The sequence below is a fragment of the Agrilus planipennis genome, unplaced genomic scaffold (assembly GCF_000699045.2).
Source record: "Agrilus planipennis isolate EAB-ADULT unplaced genomic scaffold, Apla_2.0 scaffold197, whole genome shotgun sequence".
NCBI lineage: Eukaryota > Metazoa > Arthropoda > Insecta > Coleoptera > Buprestidae > Agrilus > Agrilus planipennis.
Window position 1 is genome coordinate 423,750 of NW_020438945.1, and position 5,410 is coordinate 429,159.

The 5,410-nt window shown below is 33.0% G+C and overlaps 1 protein-coding gene across 2 annotated transcripts in view; it reads left to right on the forward strand.

Annotated features, from left to right (window-relative positions):
- LOC108738797 (acyl-CoA Delta(11) desaturase-like) overlaps positions 1-5,410 on the forward strand; it is a 27,460-nt gene continuing 22,050 nt past the window's right edge. The window contains exon 1 of one of the 2 annotated variants that reach the window (XM_025974648.1): positions 1-93. The gene's annotated coding sequence lies outside the window, so the exon portion shown is untranslated. Of the gene's footprint in view, positions 94-572; positions 924-5,410 lie in introns of those variants that run through there. The other variant, XM_025974647.1, reaches the window with a different exon arrangement.

Consider the following 5,410-nt stretch of genomic DNA (forward strand, 5'->3'; position numbering starts at 1 on the left):
TAGATGCAGTACAGTTCGTCTTCAAAAATTAGAGTTCATGGATTTTCGGGCATTTCCGACAAAGTTGGCTTTATTTTAGCACTCATGTTAAGGGTATTGTTATATTGTCATGCATTTTTGGCACTTAGTGTGTATGTTTTGGGTTTTCTTGGCACTTGTTGTTAGTATACCTGTTTTTAGTTTATGTGTTTGCATGTTTTTGGTTTGTTCTGAACTTTAATCCATTAGTTCTTTCTGAATTGGTACATTCTTAAATTTTACATATTCTGTATCAAATTAGCATGTCACTGGTCGATTTTCGATAGCAATTTAGCTTATTCCCACTCTCAGATAATTTTCGGCACCTATTTGGCTTGTTTTTGATCTGCTTTCAATATTAATTCGGCGTTGAATCGTCTAATTTTTAGTTTGCAATCAGCTTCTAATCGGCGTGGCTTCGGTCTATTATTCTTTTACCTCATTTTGGCATATATTTGAACAATTTTCATTTCATTTCTTCTAGTTTCATCCAGTCTCTAATTGGATGTCGAAAAGCGTTTTAGATTTTTAAACTTTTTGTGGAAATTTTGGCTTTTAATTGTTCATTGCTTTTGTTTGTTTTCATCATTACTCAAAACCAAAGTAGGTTTTCAATAGTTTTATTCAGAATTTAAGTAACTTTTTTCAGTACTGCTTTGGCACTCAATTCGGTTTATTTTCAGCATTGGATCGGTACGCGTTGACTTTAATTGAACAGTTTATTCCAGTTTATATTCAGCATCCGATGGTCATCTTTTCGGCTAATTTTTGACCTCCTTTTGTTATCCAATTTGTTAATTTTCAGCACTTTGGCACACATATGAACAGTTTTCACTTTAGTGCTTCTAGTCTTATCTAGGTCCCAGTCCCTAACTGAAGCTGACAGCTTAGATGTCGAAACTCATGTGAGGCTTCTAAACGTTGTGTGAAATTTTGGTTTTTAATTGTTCATTGTTTTTGTTTGTTTTCATCATTAGTCAAAACCAAAGTAGATTTTCAATAGTTTTATTCAGTATTTACCTAAGTAACTTTTTTCGGTATTGCTTTGGCACTCAATTCGGCTTATTATTGTCGGTTTATTTTCGGCATCGGATCGGTACGCATTGACTTTAATTCAACAGTTTATTCCAGTTTATATTCAGCATCCGATGGTCATCTTTTCGGCTAATTTTTGACCTCCTTTTGTTATCCAATTTGTTAATTTTCAGCACTTTGGCACACATATGAACAGTTTTCACTTCATTGCTTCTAGTCTTATCTAGGTCCCAGTCCCTAACTGAAGCTGACAGCTTGGGTGTCGAAACTCATTTCAGGTTTCTAAACGTTGTGTGAAATTTTGGCTTTTAATTGCTCATTGCTTTTGTTTGTTTTCATCATTACTCAAAACCAAAGTAGGTTTTCAATAGTTTTATTCAGAATTTAAGTAACTTTACTGTCGGTTTATTTTCGGCACTTGGTCGGTACGCTTTGACTTTAATTCAACAGTTTTTTTCAGTTCATGTTCGGCATCCGATTGTCATCTTTTCGCCTTACTTTTAGCTTCCTTTTGGCATTCATTGGCTTTATTTTCGGTAGCGGTAATTGGTTTCGTCTGGTTAATTTTCGACAAGAACCCCCACTTTAACCACCCAGATCATTTTCGACTACATTATAGTTCCAAATTGCACTATATTCCTTATTTTTCTCATTAAATTGGCTTGCTTTTTGACTACGTTTGACTGAATTCAGTTATTATGTTTTAATCAGAAATCTGTTGTATTTTTTTTTTAATTTTTTAGTCTAATCTTTTCTTCGTAAAACCATGGTATGCAACTTAAGAGCAGTTAGCAAACTTGTGTTAATCGAAGTCATTTCTGTTTGGCTACAGTCTTTATTGTGAATTTTGTTTGGGAATAACAGCACTTTATGTAGTGATTTCATCAAAATACAATGCCGATAAATTGTTGAAACAATTGAACAAAATTAGTAAGACGGCGACATACAACGATAAATTGGTGTCAGGTCATTCATTACATGTGTGCATGTATTTCAGTAAATGTCAACAGCAGTAACATATATCGAACACACGAACCAACTAATACGACAAACGTTAGCAGTAAACCAGTGCGATAATGATTTGAAGTTAATTATAGTTTAATTGGGTATTTTTAATTTGATTTACGTTTCTAATTAATGTAAACGTTGAAATTACTTTTTTTACTGCTTTCTCGTCAAGTGATTAATTAATTTGAAAGCCATCGTATTACTAGAAATACATTTTTGATGTTATATTTCTTTTGATGTGTTGAGAGTGAAGTTTCAAAATGGGACGGATGTTGCGTACGCAACTCTTAAAGGCAACTGTCAACGGAAAATGTTAACTATCAACTGCAATTGGCATCATTCTTAAATAAATACATAATATGCAATTATTCATTTTTAAACCTATTTTTTACTGTATTTTAACAATTTCCCTTTTTTCCACTTCACATTTAGACTCTAGTTTATTTTAGCGAGTAATCTATAGTCATGTCTAGGTATACCTGTGTGTTTATTTGTACGTTGTTTTTTCTAATATATTACGAACAAAATGGTTCTCTTTATGGTCTATTCCTTTCGCTAATCAATTCCGCTGCCTTTGTTGTTATCATCAAAAGGCTTTGGGTTGTCGATAACGAACGAGTTTAGAAATACGCTCTCTATACCAAAACCCTTATTAATGAAAATAGCGTTTTTGTTTTCATTTACACACCAGTTGCATTATCAAAGCTGACATTTCGATCGGAGGGGTGGCGCACGTGTAAATTTAGCCGACCCTCCGTCGTAAAATCGGGGTCGAAGTCGTCATAAAAAAACCTTTAATCAAATTACGCCCACACACGCAAGCGAATTCGGTAAATAAATAAAATAATTGTTTGCACCAGAACGATCAATGATGTCATTGGTATAGGCGTGCATGGATACTAAATGGGAACAGTCAAAATTTTTAATAGATTAACACTTTCTTCGAAATGTGGTGTTATAGGCGGATGATGAGGATAACGTGGGTAGAAAAGGTTAGAAATGAAGAGGTGTTAGAAAGAATAGGAGAACAGAGGACTCTATGGAAGTCAATAAAAAATAGGCGAGATAGGTTGGTAGGACACCTTCTCAGGCATGAAGGTCTAGTCAGAGACATATTAGATGCAGAAACAGGAGTTAAGAGGGGTACAGGTAGACCTAGATTAGATTAGTGTTTGCAAATAGTTAAGGATGTGGGATGTTCTAGTTTTAGGGAAATGCGAAGTTTAGCTCAGGATAGGAAAGAGTGGAGGTACGTGTCCAACCAGTCTTAGGACTGACGACCTTATGATGATGATGATAACACTTTCTTATTTTCTCAGTAGGTATACATACAATCACGAAAATACCGCGTATTTTGTTGCCTGTTGTTTGATTCACTTACTTATCAAAACCTTTAGTAGAGATTACGTAGCCAAACGATAAATAATCCAACTTTTATTTGATAGTTAATATAACTTTTTGGCTAATCTGTTTTTGTGGTAATTAAGGCACCTAAATCGATTAGTTTTGTCGATCTTTTGTTCAACTGAATCTAATTTGAGCAAATTGAAAATGTGCCGAATAATTTGTCGATTTTTCAGTTTGATTTCGATTAATTTTGAAATGTTACTTTAGAAAATACCTTAAACGTATGCCTGATGCGGTAATCGATAAAGCGGCACGCTTTGATAACCACATACTTGTGGGATGGAATACTGTTGGTATAAAACAGGTTATGTAAATGGTACAAATGAGAAATCTAAACGGTGATGTAAAATATGGGAAGACTGAAGTAATTTTAAAAATAAATTACTCATAATATGCCAATTCTGTTTGAATTATTAGTTAGGTGTAGGTACTAGAAAATTCCTTGCAATACATGAGGTTTTTAACCTAACACAGAAAGCTTACCCAAATTTCATTCGCTTTTATCTAATTATTGTACTGGAGGCGATTCTTAATTCATTTCAGTCGATGCGTAGGTAAATAGACAATTTTTTTGTTGTCAAAGAGTGTTCCAGATAAGAAAACTGAAAGCGGTGGTGCGTGCTTTGTGGATCGACGAAACAAACGAATGATTATTTTTGAAGTAGGTACACTTCAAAGTGTTACATTTAAAAATGACTGCACATTGCCAAACAGAATTTTTGAACTGTTTATTGATTAACACACGATTGGAAGATTGAAAACCTTTTTACGTTTACAGATCAGTATTTGGGTAATATTGTAAGCCAATAATTTACGTTTCTTACGTAAAATTGTTTTCGAGATAGATCTGACAACAAAATGTATGCCTTTAATCCAGTGATTCCCAAGGTGTGCGCCGCGGGTCCCTGGAGTTTTTTGCACCCTGTTTGGATGTATGAAGCCACCTTTAAATAAGTTTTTTTTATAGCTTTTAAATACGATTTTTAATTTTCAGCCAAGGATTCACAAATGTAACTGTTGCCCTTTGACCTATTTAATAGAGAATATTAAAAATTAACAGATTAGATTACTGTTCGCAAATAATTAAGGATGTGGGTTGTTCTAGTTTTAGGGAAATGCAAAGTTTAGCTCAGGATAGGAAAGAGTGGAGGTACGTGTCCAACCAGTCTTCGGACTGACGACCTTATGATGATGATGATGATGATGATGATGAATATCATTAACAGCAAAAAGGGAATCAATTGTAAATGAATATTTCTTTTTCGATCTGTTTAAGGAAAGTAAAAATTAGATTCTTGCTACGTTACACATTCGTTTGTTGTTTATAAAAAAAAAAGAAAAAAAAATGTATTTTAGAAGTGATATGAAACAAAATTAAGTTGAATACGGTTCTGCATTTGTCCTAATTGCGAATTTTGTTCGAAGATCTAGATCGCGTAGTCAGCGTCTAGGAATACAGAAATATCCCAGTGAATTAAATATTATTCTGGAAGCCGTGAATTTTTAAGTAGGCAGATATATGTATGTAACAACTCTATTTTAAAGTTCGAATGATTTAAGAAACGAACAAGAAGCCTATTTTAATAAGCGTAAATTTATTTAGCGCTTTCTGCAATTTTTCTACTGGTGCAAACAAATGAAATGCTTATACTTTGATATTTGAAACCGGCAGCAATACATACATTTTATTTATTTATACCTAAATAATACTTATACTAATTATAATAATATAGAAAATTTCGTTAATTGTATCGTTTACAAGTTTATTAAGAATAAATTAAATTTAAATAACAACCCCCTAATAGGGTCAATATCGAATAAGGCATTTATTTCATTTGAAATTAAGAAAATCGAGAAATAGCTAATAGTTATAACTTATTAATTTTTGTAGAAGACGCCAACAAAAAGTTTATTATAGGCAACACATTTAACTTCTAATGCT